Below are 19,177 nucleotides of genomic sequence, written 5' to 3'. Positions count from 1 at the left end.
ATACTCCCTTGTATGTTTGTACTGCATTTTGTTTATCCATTCATCTTTGGATGAATATTTGGGTTCTTCTATCTTTTGTGGACTGCAGGCAATATTACTACTCCCCTTCTTTTTTTTAAATACTTTGTAGAAAGTACGTATCTTTTTTTGTGTGGTTTTTTTGTGTGTGTGGAAAACTTTTTTATGAATGCTTTTATAACCCTTTAATTTGGGTGATTAAACATGAGAAATGAGCCTGGTGGCTAGATATGAAAATACATGTCTACACTTCCTTTTTTTTAAATTAATTTTTATTGCATTAAATGATTGCCTTACAATGGAAAGTGCATATCTCAGTAGTGTATTTTGGGGATCATGTTTATATAGAGATAATTTTTATTGATTTGCAAAAATAAATATATTTTAAATAAAATAATACAATAAATAAGTATTAAGTCCTAGACCAGATACAGCTGGTAGAAAATTGGAATTGTCTATAGACACTCTGGAGCATCCCTGGTGGCTCAGTGGTAAAGAATCGGCCTGCCAACGCAGGAGATGTGAATTTGATTCCTGGGTTGGGAAGATCCCCTGGAGAAGGAAATGGCAATACTCCCCAGTATTCTTGCCTGGAAATTCCCTGGATAGAGGAGCCTGGTGGGCTACAGTCCATGGGGTCGCCAAGAGTCAGACCACAACTGAGCACGCATGCACATCCTAATAGACACTCTGAGACACCTCCAAGCCTGAACAAGCCAGGGATGTGCATGCTGCCAGAACTGAAAATGGCCAGGCGGCCTCATGCACAACTGCAGGTTGACAGCAGCATGGAGACTGTTCTGATCAGGAAGCAGTGTTGTAAACATTTTACATCCTCACAGGAGAATTTGTCGCTTCTGTACAGGTGTTTTATGTTTACGATGTCTTTATTTCATTTTAGGAAATTGGGAGCGGAGAGTTGGCTTCACATCAAATGCATTGTTAAGTTTCAATTATGATCTAAATTTATAATTTTAATTAGAACTTTTCCCATTGAAAATTATGGAAAATTGGTTCCCTGTTAGCTTTGTGACTCAGGACATTTTATTTAAAGGAGTGAATTACTGGAATAAGGGAGATGCTTGCCTTTAAAGGTGTATGACAGAAACTAAGACACAGAAAGGATGTGGGTACAGAGGAGGGAAGAAGCCTGCTTCCTCAGAATTCTTGGTGCTACCTGGAGATGAACAGGGTGGGGTGGGTCCCACCGGGTGGGGGTGGGTCCCACCCGTGGGTCCCACCCGTGGGTCCCACCCCTCCCAGACCCTCTCTCTCCCTGGTTGCCTAAAGGTCTCCCATTGTGTCCATATCAGAACCATCAAGGGGCTGGCCCAGAGAGTTGGGCCAGGCTCACTGTTGAGAAGAGTCATGGCTTTTGCCCATGCTCGTTAGGAGTGGTCCAGGACACACTGGGAAGCTTAGGAGGGGTGATTGGGGGGCTTGGCCAGTTTTTGTGTCTGAGTGTGTATGAGCGATGGGTGGATGTGAGCCGAGAGGCATGGATTTTGCTTGCTGACTTGCCCACTCATGGCCTATGAAGGTCCATGATCCAGTCTTGGACTCGCAGGCTTTCTTACTGCACAGTCAATATTTGTGGGTGAGAAATGAGTCCACTGGTACCTCCATGTCCAATACTCAGCCATGCAGATTCTGTCTGATCAATGTTGTGTGCGTGGCTTGCAGTGTTAAGGCGACAACAAATCTATTTTTAATTCCCCCTTCCTCCCATCTTTTAGAAAGGTATGAAACTGTTCTTCCTCACCAGCAACCTCATCTCCTCCTCCTCCTCCTCCTCCCTCACAATGTGAATTGAATTCAGGTTTTTGCAGTCCGGGCTGACTCCACATCTGCTTACAGCACGTGGCTGGACTTTGGAAAGCCATTGCATGGAGTCCTTGTGGAGTTTCGGTATTTATTTTCTCTTGGTAATGTCCACAGCAAATTTACTCTGCTCTCGAGCCAAAGGGTGATACATGCAACTGCCAGGGCTGCACAGTCAAGCTGTGTCCTCCCCAGGCCAGGGCTGTGGGGCCTGATGCTTCATCAGCTCTAATGCAACTTCTGGAACTAGGAAGGAAGCCTCATGCTTTGAAGAGGTCCGAAGCAGGGTCTGTGGGAGCCCCTTTTCTGTGCAGCGGCAGTGGCTTTGTGGTGCTGGATGAGTCCAGTAGAGTGTTGGATGCTCTGTGAGAGGACCAGCCCAGTGTGACCCCTTCCCAGGGCTGGCCTCACTGGCTAGAGGGACACAGTTGGCTGGATGGGGATGGTCCCTCAACTTACCTTTGTCAAGGTCGGGCTCTTTCTGCCCACTCTACCCCTTTTTCCTCTTCCTTCTCTGGTTTCTTTGCCTTCTCAATGTCTTCCATTTCACCTAAAGAGAAAAGGATGCTTCTCCCTCTGTTTTTGTTTTTTTTCTTTTACATCCTCTCCTTCCCTCCTTCCCCTCCCCTGTGGTCTGTAGTCTAAGGAGCCTGACGTGTGTTTGAGTTCCATCTCCTACTGATTATTGGGTGTATTAACTGGGGTACCAGCATCTTCAAGGGTTAACTGGGGATTCAGGTATCTCCATCTGGGGTTGTTGGGAGGATGAAGTGATCAGAGCAGTCGTGTAAACTTGGGTAGCTCTGATGTTTATATGACACTTACTGGTTCTGCATGAGTACATTCAATCCTCAGGACCACCCATGGGGCAAAACTGCTATCCTCAATGTAGATGAGGAAACTGAGACCTGGAGAGGTCTGCCAACTTGCTGAAAGTCATACAGCTGTTATAGGATGAAGCCTGCATTTGGCCCCAGCCTGCCTGGCTTCACCCTTCACACCATGACAGGATTATCCATGGAAGCATCTAGTGCTTGGGGCAGTGACATTTATTGAACATCTATGGGCAAAAGTTCTTCAACATGCATTGTGAAAGATGTACATTATATGCATTTAAAATATTTATTCATATCATTTTTCTCTCCATTTTAATTATCCTCTTTTTTTTTTCCTCTTCATGTTTCTACTTATCCCTTCTCTTGGGGACTTGGTCCCGCCCTCAATCCTCTTTCCTTTGGTCTCTCCTACTTTTTGGACTCCCCAAAATATGTTCCTCCTTCCCTTTTTGTTTGTTTTTTCCCCAAAGATTCCCCCTTCCCTTTTTGTCTCCCTAAATCTCTCCTCCTAGCCCTCTGCTCCATGCCTCTTTTTTTGTTTTTGTTTTCTCCTTTCTTTCCCACGTCTCTGTCTCATCTTAGTGGGTTTTTTTCTGTCTTGATATTTGCCAAACCAAATCCTGAAATTCCAGCAGAGTTTGAGTCAGCCCCCAGATGCACAACACGACACGAGCCCCAGGATCCGTGGGGCCTCCCATGGCACGATGGACAGGAGCAGAGGATGGAGCACGGCTCCTCGAGTGTCATCTGGGTTCGCTCGGTATTTGCTCCTGTTAGAGGAAATGGACCACATGCTGACGGCAGTCACTGCCACATGACTGGCTGAGAATTTCATCTCCTCAAGTCAGAAAAGTTCCAGGATGAATTTTTGCGTTCCTCATAACTTAACCGGACACATGCGCGCACACACACACACATGTGCACACGCACGCGTACACACACACACACACACACACACACACACACACACACACACACACACACACACACACACACACACACACACACACACACACACACACACTGACTTGGAGGCTCTAAACCAAGGCCTGGTGCTTGCTGCTAAGTCACTGCAGTCGTGTCCGACTCTGTGTGACCCCATAGACATCAGTCTACCAGGCTCCCTCGTCCCTGGCAAGAACACTGGAGTGGGTTGCCATTTCTTTCTCCAATGCATGAAAGTGAAAAGTGAAAGTGAAGTCACTCAGTCGTGTCTGACTCTGTGCGACCCCATAGACGGCAGCCCACCAGGCTCCGCCATCCCTGGGATTCTCCAGGGAAGAACACTGGAGTGGGTTGCCATTTCCTTCCTCAATGCATGAAAGTGAAAAGTGAAAGTGAAGTCACTCAGTCGTGTCCAACTCTTCTTGACCCCATGGACTGCAGCCTACCAGGCTCCTCCGTCCATGGGATTTTCCAGGCAAGAGTACTGGAGTGGGGTGCCATCGCAGGAAAGGCATAAAATCTTGCAAAACACAGACCAGTGTTGTGGGGGAGATCACTGGAGGGGGTTCAGGCCGGGGAGTGAGTGGTGGTTGAAGAATTCGGAAGATGAAATGGGGCCAAGTAGAGTGCCTGTATCAATCAGAGGGAAGAAGCAGACAGATCCCAGAGAGCCCAGCTCGTCAGTTTGGGGACTTAATGACCAGCCAAGGCCACTTCTGTCAACTTTTAGATGAGACCCAGGTCCAGAGAGAAAGGGTGATGTGTCTGGAGGAGGAGGAGGGTAGCCAGAGGATATGTTCAAAACAATGCGGCATACAAGGAATTTGGACTCCAAACATTTGAGCTTAAAGAGATGCTGACCACTTAGGTTCTACTTGCTGTGTGCCAGGTGCTGTTCTCAGCAGTTAAGATTCACACATTTAATTTTTGTTGCGTCTCTGAGAGGTAAGAACTACTTTTCGTGTAGTTGCTTTATAGATGGATGTTATGGTAGAGAGGGTGTTAGGCCTCGGTTTCATCCTATGCATCCCAACTATCAAGTTCTTACGTTGAACATGTTAAGTTTCGCAGCATTTAAATCCTGACTTGGTTACTTCCTCTCTATGTTGTCTTGGGTATGTTACCTAACCTTGCTGAGCCTGGGTGACAGAGGATGAGATGGTTGGATGGCATCACTAACTCAATGGACATGAGTTTGAGCAAACTCCAGGAGATGGTGAAGGACAGGAAAGCCTGGAGTGCTGCAGTCCAGGGATCACAAAGAGTCAGACACAACTTAGCTACTGAACAACAACAACAAAATGAGAACAATCATAACTACCATATGTGGTTGCGTGGAATCTTGGGGGAAAGCAAACATGTGGAAGTTGTCTGCCGTCATGGTGTTTTATTGTTTACCATGCATGGATAGAGAAGCTGATTGAGGGCCCTCCTTTTTTTTTTTTTTTGTAAAAATTGAGGTACAGTTGATTTATAATGTTGTGTTCATTTCAAGTATAGGGCAAAGTGATTCAGTTTTACATACATATGTATATATTTTCTTCAAATTCTTTTCTATTGTTGGTTATTACAAAGTGCTGAATATAGTTCCCTGTACTGTATTGTAGATATTTGTTGATTCTATTTTATATGTAGTAGTGTGTATCTGTTAATCACAAACTCCTCATTTATCCCTCCCCACGCCTTTCCGCTTTGGTAACCCTAAGTTTGTTTTCTATGTGAGAGCCCTTCTTTTTGAGGGAGAATAGGCCAAGGATTGGCATTGAGATATCTTTGCTATTTAGGTAGGCGTCCCAGTTGGCATCAGACCTCCTTGACAAACAGGTCCCCTTGCTGCCTCCTAGACCCCTCCTGTCCTGCCGCACTTTCCCATCAGGAACCGTACCTGAGTTCATGTACACTCCTGAACTGCCACCTGCCCATCCCCCCACCTGCCAGGTGTTTCCAGCTGGCACCGCTTCTGTGGGGCTCTCATTAGTAGAGTAGAATGCAATGCCTTCTCCAACATTCCTTCACTCCACAACTGTTTATTTTGTACCCACTATGTGCCACCCATGCTCCTCAGCTCTGGGAGTACATTCATAACTAAGAGAGTCTTTGCCCTCATAAAACTTGCATCCCAGTAAGGGCAATGATAAGAAATTCTGTCCACTAGCAATAAATATTATAAAACAATAAGATAAAGAGCTAGACCCTGAGGGAGAATGTCTTTGAAGAGGCCATCTTAGGTTACAGTAAATCCCTTACATAGGAACGTTCAAGTTATGATTTCAAAGATGCAAACATGCATCTGGTTCCAGCAAGGAACCAGCACCTGTGCCATGAGTGTTGGGTGTGATGAAATTGCAGCTTTCCCTCCATCTCCTATTGCTGAGGATCCTTTAGCTCTGCCATCTCCCACTTCCTCTCCGTCCTCCAGTCAGTAACTCTTGACTGTTCACTTGATGCCAACCCCCTGTATGCCAGCTATTGTACTGCACTGCTGTACTTTTCATGTTACTGTGTGGTTGTTGTTCAGTCGCTGTGTCGTGTCCGACTCTTTGCAACCCCATGGGCTGCAGCAGGCCACGCTTCCCTCTCCTTCACTCTCTCTTGGAGTGGGCTGAAATTCATGTCCGATGAGTGGATGATGCCATCCAACCATCTCATCTTCTGTCACCCCCTTATCCTCCTGCCCTCAATCTTTCCCAGCGTCAGAGATTTTTCCAATGAGCTGGCTCTTAGCATCAGGTATTGGAGTATACATCAGGTATACTCTTTGCCAAAGTATTGGAGCTTCAGCATCAGTTCTTTCAATGAATATTCAAAGTTGATTTCCTTTAGGATTGACTGGTTTGATCTCCTTGCTGTTCAAGGGACTCTCAAGAGTCTTCTCCAGCCCCACAGTTCAAAAGTGTCAGTTCTTTGGTGTTCAGCCTTCTTTCTGGTCCAGCTCTCATATGCCTACATGACTACTGGAGAAATCATAGCTTTGACTATATGGAACTTTGCTGGCAAAGTGATGTCTCTGGTTTTTATTACACTGTCTAGGATTGTCATAGCTTTTCTTCCAAGGAGCAAGCATCTTAATTCCATGGCTGCATGGTACTGTACTATAAGATTAAAAATATTTTCATAGCAGATACTCAAAAAAAAATTGTTGTTGAGTGAACAGTGTGTGTTTGAGTACAAAATAGTTATGCATATATAAATTTAATTATTTTATATGAGTATATATCAACAAAAATCATTGAAAACGAAAAAATATATGAAATATAAAATATATAAAATATAAAAATTTTATTTTTGTGTTTGTTCTTTGTGTGAAAAGTATTATAAACCCTATTATAGTGCAGTATTTTACAGCTGATTGTATTAGTTGGGTATCTAGGCTAATTTTGTTGGACTTATGAACAAATCAGACTTACCAATGCACTCTCGGAGCAGAGCTCGTTCATGTGTAGAATACTTACTGTAAAGGGCTGAATGGAGCCAGAGCTAGAACCAAGCAAAGATCTGAGAGAAGAACATCATAGATGGAGGGAATGACAAGTGTAGCCATCCTAAGGCTATAAGATAGATGTGCTCAGGTAACAATGAGAACCGGAGGTGAGAGCAGAGGGTGAGGCCGATGCCAGTGGTGTGAGGCTTGCCAATGCTAGTCGGGAGATTGGTTTTGATTCCAAGTGCAGCAGAAAGCCATTGATAAAAGTTGCCAGATAAAATACAGGACAGCCAGTTAAATTTGAATTGCAGATAAACCATGGTTAATTGTGTAGTTTGGACATAACTGGGCATTCTGTATTTTTATTTGCTGAATGCTGGCAACCCTGCACTGATGGGCTCGGAGCAGGGGCCCGCTGTGTGGAGAGAGTGTTGGCTGGGAGCAATATTTCAGTCAGGGGACCCAGAAGGAGGCATTGTCTTCCACAAGCTGGGGCTGGTCCAAGCCATGGTGGTCCCATGTGGAGGGGCTAAGAAGTATTTGGGTTGGATATGCTTTCGAACTTTGGTGTTGGAGAAGACTCTTGAGATCCCTTGGACAGCAAGGAGATCCAACCAGTCACTCCTAAAGGAAATCAACCCTGAATATTCATTGGAAGGACTGATGCTGAAGCTGAAGCTCCAATACTTTGGCCACCTGACTCAAAGTGCTGGCTCATTGGAAAAGACCTTGATGCTGGGAAAGACTGAAGACAAGAGGAGAAGGGAGTGACAGAGGATGAGATGGTTGGATGGCATCACTGACTCAATAGGTTTGAGCCAGCTCTAGGAGATAGTGAAGGACAGGGAAGCCTGGCGTGCTACAGTCATGGGGTTGCAGAGTTGGACACAACTGAGGAACTGAACAATAAGAACAGATATTGTGATACCTGTGGGACTTGGTGATGGATTGGATATGCCAGGGAAAGAGGGAGTCAGGTGGTCTTAAGCTGGTTCCTAAGCTCTGGTTCACAAAAGGAAGCATTGTTTCTCAGCCTGGTAAGCTGTAGGCTAGGTTGCCTGCTGTATCCCTGAGCTCTGATGGGTTAAAGGTTCAGGTGCCCACAGAAGAGAGGGAAATTTGCCATGTTTTGCTGCATCTGTTTGTATACTTGGTAAATTTATATGCACCCATGTAGATGGATCGATAGATACTGTTATAGAAGAACATATCATCTTTTGAGCACTTAGGCTGTGCCAGACCCTCTGCTAATTGCTCTCCACGTCTGCCTCCTCTTGTCTGAATCTTGCACAACCAGCTGGGGTCGTCCACATTTTACAGCTGAGAAAGTCGAGGTGCCTTGAGAACGTGACATGAATGCTCTTTGCTTTACTTGTGTCAGGATTATTTCTCTATTCTCTACAGGGTTGTGGGCATTTGAATACCAGTCCCACATTCAGCCCTCAGCAGGGACATCACTTAGATGAGGGACATCTTCCAAAGATGTCCTCATCCTCAGGACCAGATTTAGAACCCAGTTCTGACTCCCCAAATTTATATCTCCGTGTCCTCTGTCTTTACTGGGAATAAAAACCACTTGGGGGGGGGTTGTTCAAAAAAAATGCAGATTCCTGAAATCCTTGCCGGGGATTCTGGTTTAATCAGAATGTGGTTATGGCCTAAGAACATGCATTTGGACAAACCTTACAGTTGATTCTGATGCTGTTGTTTCTATAGCATGCCAAACACAGAAATCCCCCGCTCCCCGAGATGTCCCAGTGGGCATGCTTCGATTCCATAGTCTGGGTATTAGGAGCGCAATTTTGAATGCAGTTTAATAGCATGTGTTCCTCATATTCATATTTTCAGGTATTTCCACACGTTTTCATAGATGCTTCCAGGAGGATATGTTTTCAGCATTTCAGGCAGAGTCAATCTGGGTTTCTTTTGTGTATTAATGCCCTTATGTTTTCTCAGCACTCACCTAGTACCAAGGGTTTCCAGGCCCTCATCATGCTGCCTTTGTCCTTCTTCCACCTCCGGGACCTGTGACAGCTTCCCCCACATCCCTTCCTGAGCCAGATGCTGTCTCCTCCCCTCCATGGGTATAGAGCTGAAGGACAGACTTCAGTGGACTCTGTCTTGGTTACATACTCATTGCCAGGGAGATCTCTGCTGTTAGGAGTCTGGAGAAGCATGGCGGTTCCACTCTAGGAAGTCATCAAAATGAAGACTCGAGATGATGTGGACCCTCAGCAGAAGTCACAGGGCACCTTAAGGAAGGGAAGTAAAAAGCTCAGACCTCAGCTGGTACAGTAGGAAGGGTGAAGGGAAGAAAGGGGAGGTGGCTGTGAGAAGGCAAATGGGATTGGAGAACCACCATGGCCAAATGTGCAGGCGATTGCAGGGAGGAGAGAGTAGCAATCTGTAGCCGGTTCTTTGCTTCTTGGCTACACTTTAGCAGGCTTGGCGACATTTTTCTCCATCCCTGGGTACATGACTCATGACTAGTGAGAAATGTGTTGTGATATACACAGTGACCTCCAGTGCACTACGTCCTGAAATTCCACAGTTCCACATGGGGTTCTGTGCAGCCGTGACTGTCCCTAAGTGAGGCACTCCCTTGCCAATAGGCAGTACTACTTAGGAAGCCAATGAAACACAAGATTAATCCTTAAGGAAAACGTCATCAAGGAGTCTCTTGCATCAATCCTGTTCCTTGAGGGTAGGTTGCACCCTAGTTGCACCAGGGACGTGAGAGTATAAAACCCATGGATAGCCTGTGGCCAGTCTTTGAACTCTTACTGGTGTCTATCACTGTGTCATGGTTTTCTCATATGTTTCCTGTAAGTTGTTGTCTAGGTGCCATTGGTGGGGCATTTGAGTAGAGAAAGGGAACAGATGCCAAAGAGAAGGGATTCCAGAGAGAAGGGTCATATGACACTCCTTCCCCGGCCACATTCTGTACTCACTGTGGGTACCACCTGAGATGATTTCTGATGCTGCTGACTTAAGGGCAAACACATTTGGTACCAAATCTTGCTTCATGTCTTATTAAAGAGCTTCTTACTGTAAAACTCCTATGTTAGTATCTCTGGATGATTTAGTGTCACCACCACCTCCACCTCCTGGCTTCCATGTCAAAGGGCAGCTTTCAGGCTAGAGCAGTCTTGTCACTATTACAACCAATGCTAGTAACGTGAAGATGCTGCTGTGTCATACACTCTGGGTCAGGGTGGGGGTGGGGGGTGGTATTTGCCTCCAGTAAGACATTTGTTCTAGTCTCGTAGTTCTGGACTCACACTTGAGCTTTCCACCAAGGGCTGCCGAAAGGGTTCCCGGGTATCCCGGTGGAGTAACAGTCAGCCTGCTGGGAAGAGGCAGGTATGGTGGGTGGTTCACATACCATTTCCGCCATTTAGTTGCTGTGGGACTGTGTGGTACCTTGCCTAATCATTCTTTTCCTCAGTTTCCTCTCCTCTAAAAATGGAAATAATAACAGCATATGTCTTACAGTGTTGTAAGGCTAAAATTAAAATGCAAAGTGCCTAGCACAGTACTTGTTACATGAGAGGTTATAACGTGTTACCTATTGCTATTTCCATCATTGTTACGGTTTCCTCTTACGTGGTAGGTTGAAGCCAGGAAACCTGGGATGAACTTCTACTCTGCTTCCTGCTCTTGGTGTCACTTTGGGTTAAGGACTGGCCTCCCAAGTCCCAGTGAAATCAAACCACGTCTCTGGTGTTCCCTTGGGTTCAGATAACACAGTGGCAAGCACCCAGAAGAGTGCCTGGCCCCCAGGGAGTTATGCACTCAGAAGTGGATTTTCACCGAGCTTCTGCTCTATGGCACATTGTGCGTTAGTTGGGGTAAATCTGGTGATTCAGAGGCACGTGGTCTATGGTTTGCAGCAGCCTTCTGTTTTCTGAGAACACAGATGTGACCAGAGAGGGTTTCATACAAAGAGATAGTTACTGAAGTGGAAGATTGCATGCAAAGTGGCAGAACCAACCAAAGAAGAACTAAATTCTGCCTGTGGGAGTTCTGTGGATGGGTGTCAGGAAACTTGAGAGTTGTTTAAGAATTTTCCATTTGGAGGAAATAGTAGAGGCCTGGGTGATAGGAAACAGCATGCGGTGCTCTGGTGAAGGATAAGGGATGGGAGTGGGGGCGCACCAGGGACAGATCACAGGCCATTTGTTTCATATATCTCTCTTCAGGCTAAATTCTTCAACTTGAGTATCTTGCAGACCCCTTCCCAAGCAACACGATTTTCACAGACATAAGTAACTTTCATGATGTTACTTTCATGTGCAACTTTGTTGCAACTGCTGTGAAGAGACCTTTTGAATCAATTGGCATAGCACAATACACAGATTTATATAATATTTCTAACAAAACTGCAGAGTCAACAAGAAGTTCAAATTATCAGTGTGATGTTAATATGTCAGGTGATGCTGTGTTGGTCCCTCCCCTGTGGGAGGGACCTTGGTAATAGAATTTGGAATGTCCGTGTGTCCTGTGATTGCTTGCTTTTCCTTTCTTTCCTCTCTTCCCCTCAAGAGTCTGGCCCTAGATCCCTTGCGCCTAGAAATTACAGACATGAATTGACCTTTCAACTCGTCTTTTAGTAGCTACCTACCCAAATAACTAATGACCCATTTTCATCATTCTCTGAATGTATTTAGGGGTTGATGACTTGTTAAAACTTAATATTCAGAGCCATGCTGCCCACCGCTATTTGACAATTTCAGATATAAATCTACCTTAAAGATGTACAAGTACAAATTATGCAATTTGATTTTTAAGTGCTTTTCCAGCAATATAAATAATGAAGGGTGTTGGAACTGGCAGGTATATACATTAAATTGAGTGCAATTAAAACACTGTGCTATTTTTAAATTAACAAGAAAAAATAAGTGGCAAAATTATAAAATCTGAATCTGTCTTTGCAGCCTCCTCCAGCTGATAGCAGGCTGGGTGACTGCAGAGGGTATTAGTAACATTTATGCTCTGGATTTCAAGTGAGATGATAGTCACATTTAACACAAAGAGCACTTTGATTTTGCTTCTGCGTAACAGGCAGATGACATTTCCAACAACATCATCTTTTCAGTTTTTTTGAAAGCAGATGACAAGGGGGTATTCTGGGAAGACATCTGAGTTGAAATAATGACTTGCCTTCTGGGTAGCGTCTCAATGAGACATCTGAAAGTCAGGATTCTCTTTGCTAAACGCGAGAAGAGTCTGCATCTTCCACCCTCATGGGTGGGCTTCGCCCTTTCCAAAAGGCAAGAGTCTGTTCTTTGGGACCCAGAAGGATGGCACAGCTGTTTAGATTGTTTTAATGTGCCTCCCAAAGCCTTGTCAGGTGGGGCAAGAGCTGCTCCCAGATAATCGTTACTGTAAAACCTGGTGGATACGTGTTTGTTTATCAAAGACCTTCTTTGGACTTCCCCTCAGTTTTGGAGCTGTGAAGGTTCAGGTAAGAGACTACTGACTGATTTTGATGTAAACATGCCTGTACCTCTGAATTCATGTGAGGGTATTTGCCCCGGAAATGGTTATCTCATTTACCTGTCCACTTACTCCCAAAGCTTATTACCCTTTATCATTGCTCAGAGCCTCTGTGAAAGTGTTAGTTGCTCAATCGTGTCCAACTTTTTGTGACCCCATGGACTATAGCCTGCCAAGCTCCTCTGTCCATGGAATTCTCCAGGCAAGAATACTGGAGTGGGTACCCATTCCATTCTCCAGGGGATCTTCCCAACCCAGGGACTGAACCTGAGCCTTCTGCATTGCAGGCAGATTATTTACCTTCTGAGCCACCAGAGAAACTCAGTGTTCAGAGGCTCCATGGAAATCCCATTTTTTTAAAAGTGGCCTGGAGAATGTGGTTTTGGGTGATCCAGATGGGAACTGTGAATAGCTCCAGATTGGAATGGAACATCCTTGGTTTGGAGTCCCTGTGTATTAGTCTGCTAGGGCTGCCATGATAAAGTGCCACAAACCGAGTGGCTCAAACAAAAGAAATTTATTGTCTTAACATTTCTGGAGGCCGGAGGTCCAAAATCCAGATATGAGCAAGTCTGTGCTCTGTCAAAGGTGCTAGTGAAGATCTGTCTAGTGTCTCCTTCTGGTCATTCCTCAGCTTGTGGCTGCATCACTCTGGTCTTTTACAGCCTTCTCTTGCCTGCATGCTTCTTTGCAGATTTCCCATTTTCTAAGAACACCAGTCATGCTGGAATAGGGGCCCACTCTACTGCAGGGTGACCTCAGCTAGTTACACCTACAACTACCCTGTTTCCAAATTCTGAGGTGTTTGGGGTTAGTGCGTCAGAGTACAAACTTGGGGAAAACATGGGTCAACCCATTACAGCCTGTAACCAGCAAGTGGCTGGTACATAGATTGATTCCTACATTAATTGTTCAGTCCATGAAGATGAGAGAAATTTGTGCCAGGTGCTGTTCTAGACATTGGAGGTAACCAGTGAGCGAAACATATGTCTTGATCTCAGGAAGTTTACTTTGTGATGGGAAAGACAGACTTTTTAAAAAATATATTTATTTTTAGGGTCTTTAGTTGTGGCATGTGGGGTCCAGTTCCCTGACCAGGGCTGGAATCGTGGACCCTTGCATTGGGAGCACAGAGTCTCAGCCACTAGACCGCCAGGGAAGTCCTGGGAAAGACAGATCCTAAATTTTAAAAATATAATGGCAAATGGTGGGATGTTCTATGAGGAAAAATGGGAAGGCAGATAACCAGTGGCACTTGGCATAGGGGGCTGTTTGAAACAGAGTGCTCAAGGCAGGTGTCTCGGACCTGCAGACATTTGGGCCAAGTTTCATTGAAGTCAGAGGTAAGCCATGGAGAGATCTGCAGAAGGAGTGTCTTTGAGACAAGTACTCATTGTACATTCATTAATAGTATATGTGTTGTACATTCATAAATAGTATATGTGTGTAGAGTCAGTTCAAGAAGGTATTTTGGGGTGAGGGGGCTGTTTTTAAAGCACCTTCTGAGTATTTGGGAGTGAATTTTGATAAATAAGAGATAGGCAAGCCCATTAGGGGAAAAGGGAAAAGCAGCTTAGGTTTAATGCATGGTAGAACTCCCAGAATCTTCTGTCACATCGAATCTGAACATTGGCCTGGAAAACCATTCCAGAGGCCACAGGATGTACTACCTTGTGTGAATCTTGGATTCATGAAGTTTCAGAGAAACTCCACATCCATTCAGCCCCTCCTCCCACCTGGTGCAGAGACGAGCCTCTTCTGACATCTCCAGTGGGGCTCTGCCTTCAGCCCTCTCCTGAGCCACCTCTTAAGTGTGAACTCAGCTGCAGTACTTAGCCCCTGCACAAGCAGCTCCAGACCTCTCTTGGTGGCCCATAGAGATCTTTACACATCTGCTTTCCCTCCTTGGCTAAGGTGTCTGCATCCTTGTTTAAATGTTTCTTGCCCTACACCAGCAGTCTTCGAGGCTGGCTATATGACAAGAGCCGTCTGAAGGGCTCTGTGCTTGTGCTCAGTCAGTTCAGTTCAGTCGCTCAATCGTGTCTGACTCTTTGCAACCCCACGGACTGCAGCACGTCAGGCCTCCCTCTCCATCACCAACTCCTGGAGCTTACTCAAACTCATGTCCATTGAATTGGTGATGCCATCCAACCATCTCATCCTCTGTTGTCCCCTTCTCCTGCCCTCGATCTTTCCCAGCATCAGGGTCTTTTCAAATGACTCAGCTCTTCGCATCAGGTGGCCAAAGTATTGGAGTTTCAGCTTCAACATCAGTCCTTCCAATGAACACCCAGGACTGATCTCCTTTAGGATGGACTGGTTGGATCTCCTTGCAGTCCAAGGGACTCTCAAGAGTCTTCTCCAACACCACAGTTCAAAAGCATCAATTCTTCTGCTCAGCTTTCATTATAGCCCAGCTTTCATTATAGCCCAACTCTCACATCCATACATGACTGCTGGAAAAACCATAGCCTTGACTAGATGGATCTTTGTTGGCAAAGTAACGTCTCTGCTTTTTAATATGCTGTCTAAGTCACTTCCGTCGTGTCCAACTCCTTGGGACCCTATGGACTGTAGCCCACCAGGCTCCTCTGTCCTTGTGATTCGCCAGGCAAGAATACTGGAGTGGGTTGCCATGCCCTGCTTCAGGGGATCTTCCTGACCCAGAAATCGAACCTAAGTCTCTTAAGTCTCTCATATTGGCAGGTGGCAGATAATTAATTCCTAGATCCGTATTAAACTAAAAAACGTAATGTGATACACGCTGAACTGGAGTTTTGTGGGTGGGTACCTGGCAAATATTTTTATTTATTTATTTTTTTACAAAACTCTAAAGCTAATTCTGCCATTAATACTCACTGCCTAAAGGCCTGAGACTGTGTCCTCAGTGTGCAACTCTCTTACTAGCAGAAAATCAAGAAAAAGAACTGGAGGGAGGGTCACTTGTGCCCCCACCACGATGCCTTGGGCATCGAGATGCAAAACTGTCTGTCTCAGATGCACTTCTCCCTCGTGGTGGTCGTGAAGGGTTCTGCCCTGTAGCGGAACTCCGCTCAGAATTGTGGAGGATCAGTTCAGTTCAGTCGCTCAGTCGTGTCCGACTCTTTGCGACCCCATGAATCGCAGCACGCCAGGCCTCTCTGTCCATCACCAACTCCCGGAGTCTACCCAAACCCATGTCCATCGAGTCAGTGATGCCATCCAACCATCTCATCCTCTGTCATCCCCTTCTCCTCCTGCCCCCAATCCTACCCAGCATCAGAGTCTTTTCCAATGAGTCAGCTCTTCGCATGAGGTGGCCAAAGGATTGGAGTTTCAGCTTCAACATCAGTCCTTCCAATGAACACCCAGGACTCATCTCCTTTAGGATGGACTGGTTGGATCTCCTTGCAGTCCAAGGGACTCTCAAGAGTCTTCTCCAACACCACAGTTCAAAAGCATCAATTCTTCAGCGCTGAGCTTTCTGTATAGTCCAACTATCACATCCATACATGACCACTGGAAAAACCATAGCCTTGACTAGACGGACTTTTGTTGGCAAAGTAATGTCTCTGCTTTTAAATATGCTGTCTAGGTTGTCCATAACCTTCCTTCCAAGGAGTAAGCTTCTTTTAATTTCATGGCTGCAGTCACCATCAGCAGTGATTTTGGAGCCCCCAAAAATAAAGTCTGACACTGTTTCCACTGTTTCCCCATCTATTCCCCATGAAGTGATGGAACCAGATGCCATGATCTTAGTTTTCTGAATGTTAAGCTTTAAGCCAACTTTTTCACTCTCCTCTTTCACTTTCATCAAGAGGCTCTTTAGTTCTTCTTCACTTTCTGCCATAAGGGTGGTGTCATCTGCATATCTGAGGTTATTGATATTTCTCCCAGCAATCTTAATTCCAGCTTGTGTTTCTTCCAGCCCAGCATTTCTCATGATGTACTCTGCATAGAAGTTAAATAAGCAGGGTGACCATATACAGCCTTGATGTACTCCTTTTCCTATTTGGAACCAGTCTGTTGTTCCATGTCCAGTTCTAGCTGTTGCTTCCTGACCTGCATACAGGTTTCTCAAGAGACAGGTCAGATGGTCTTGTATTCCCATCTCTTTCAGAATTTTCCACAGTTTATTGTAATCCACACAGTCAAAGACTTTGGCATAGTCCCATCTGAATGCAGAGTTCCAAAGAATAGCAAGGAGAGATAAGAAAACCTTCCTCAGCGATCAGTGCAAAGAAATAGAGGAAAACAACAGATTGGGAAAGACTAGAGATCTCTTCAAGAAAATTAGAGATACCAAAGGAACATTTCATGCAAAGATGGGCTCGATAAAGGACAGAAATCGTATGGACCTAACAGAAGCAGAAGATATTAAGAAGAGATGGCAAGAATACACAGAAGAACTGTACAAAAAAGATCTTCACAACCCAGATAATCACAATAGTGTGATCACTCACCTAGAGCCAGACATCCTGGAATGTGAAGTCAAGTGGGTCTTAGAAAGCATCACTACGAACAAAGCTAGTGGAGGTGATGGAATTCCAGTTGAGCTATTTCAAATCCTGAAAGATGATGCCATGAACGTGCTGCACTCAATATGCCAGCAAATTTGGTAAACTCAGCAGTGGCCACAGGGCTGGAAATGGTCAGTTTTCGTTCCAATCCCAAAGAAAGGCAATGCCAAAGAAGGCTCAAACTACCGCACAATTGCACTCATCTCATACGCTAGTAAAGTAATGCTCAAAATTCTCCAAGCCAGGCTTCAGCAATACGTGAACCGTGAACTTCAAGATGTTCAAGTTGTATTTAGAAAAGATAGAGGAACCAGAGATGAAATTGCCAACATCCACTGGATCATAGAAAAAGCAAGAGAGTTCCAGAAAAACATCTACTTCTGCTTTATTAATTACACCAAAGCCTCCGACTGTGTGGATCACAACAAACTGTGGAGGATCAGCCACCTCGTAACCACACACTGTCCTCAGATCTCAGCATGTGTTTAAAGAACGCTGAGAGATCTGGGTCAGCTTGGAGAAGCAGAGAGAACTGGTTCTAGTGCTTACGCTAAAAACAGAATTTGAGCAGAGATTTATTTTCTCATTGCCTAAGGTCCATTTGGACATAGAAATCAAAGAAATTAATGAGTTTTCCTGTTCTAGCATCTCCATGTTGAATTCTGATGCAAAGGGAAGAATTGTTTGCAATGCTAGTTAACCTCCCCTTCCCATGTTCTGCATACACATTCAGGTTGATTACTTATACCTAATTATTTATGTCGATTCAGACACTGTGTTGTACCCATTCGCAGCCCCTGTTGGAATTTGCTGTCAACTTCCTTGAGTCAGATAGGTACCCCTGCTTGGGTTCTTATTCTCTGGTATCCTGCCTCTTATGGGGTTAAAAAGCAGCTTTCTGCAACTGTTGAGTAGTACCCCTTTTTACATAAGATAAGAGCAGCCTACGCCACAATTGTATTTTTATAGTTTTGCATACTGGATTTTTTCATCCATATGATTATTTTTATCACTCTCATTTGGTCTCTCTCCAAGTCCTTGAGATTCTTCCCTATCTGAGTAAACACATCCCACTTCCTTTAAGTACTTTTTTGATTCCAGCTTGGCTTTGTGCTCCTCCAGTCTGTCTGCTGTTGCTCTCGGATTGTAGATCCCAGTCACCCTTCCTCTCTTTCTGATGTTAGACATGTGTGAGGTGAACACCAGCCCCTCTCAAAGAACAGGCTGTTGCCCACGGCTCCGGCAGACCTCCCTAAATATGTTTGGCATCACAGGTCTGCTCCATCCTTGACCATGGCTGTTGGGACTAAGAATGCACCTGTGACCCAGGCCTGGTTAATCCCCGAGCTTGTGACCAGTTGGATGCTCCATCCCAAAAATTGGGACAGAGAAACACTGGGCATAAGCTGTGAGTCCAGAGCAGAAGGAGAGGGTGGCGTCAGGGCACTGGTGCCACTCTGGCAGGTGTACCCATTCTCACGTCAGCTGGGGATGTGAAGGCAGGCACCCAAGAGTTAGCAGAGAACATTGGATGGTAGAGCAGGGAGGATGTTGTGGACACCTGAGGAGAGCATCACTGGGAGACTCTGGGACTTTGGCGAGAGGGGTAGGGAGGTTGGGAGGGAAGGAGAGGGATGGAGGGATAGAGGGGGAGGGAGAGAGGGAGAACAAGGGAAGGATAGAGGGAGGGAGAGAGATGGAGAGGGGAGAGGGGGTGAAGGGAGAGTGGGGAGGGTGGAGGGTGAGAGGGTTGGTAAATTATGGACTGAAGGTCAAATCAGGCTCACCATAGGTTTCTGTAAAGAACGTTTTCTTGAAGCACGTTTTCTTTTTTTTTTGTCTATGGCTACTTTGAGCTACAAATGACCCAGCTGAGTCAAAAATATTTAGTATCTGGACCCTTATAGGAAAAGTTTTCCAACCCCTTTTCAAGGATCTCAGAGCCTCCGTGGGAATGAATAAAATATCATCTACTATTCCTGTTGTATATTATCTTGGACTTTAACTTTCACGTTTTACTGTTTAGCCCTATTGGTCTTTATGTATTTTGGCTTTTCACTTAAATTTGCCTAGTACACTTGATGCCATTCTTGGTTCTGTTTAATTGTCTTTAGAAAGCATTCTGAGATAGGTGG

At 45.2% G+C, this 19,177-nt stretch overlaps 1 protein-coding gene across 5 annotated transcripts in view; it reads left to right on the top strand.

The window, feature by feature from the left end:
* The window catches only part of LARGE1 (LARGE xylosyl- and glucuronyltransferase 1), a 607,716-nt gene that overhangs the window by 226,158 nt on the left and 362,381 nt on the right, over positions 1–19,177 (top strand). The window contains exon 1 of one of the 5 annotated variants that reach the window (XM_081591379.1): positions 12,163–12,511. The exons of the other annotated variants lie outside the window; for them this stretch is intronic. The gene's annotated coding sequence lies outside the window, so the exon portion shown is untranslated. Of the gene's footprint in view, positions 1–12,162; positions 12,512–19,177 lie in introns of those variants that run through there. 5 annotated transcript variants of the gene reach the window in all.

The sequence above is a fragment of the Giraffa tippelskirchi genome, chromosome 4 (genome assembly GCF_054371585.1).
Source record: "Giraffa tippelskirchi isolate mGirTip1 chromosome 4, T2T-mGirTip1v1.2.pri, whole genome shotgun sequence".
Lineage (NCBI taxonomy): Eukaryota > Metazoa > Chordata > Mammalia > Artiodactyla > Giraffidae > Giraffa > Giraffa tippelskirchi.
Note: the sequence above shows the minus strand (reverse complement) of the source record. Positions and strands in the feature narration are given on the sequence as shown.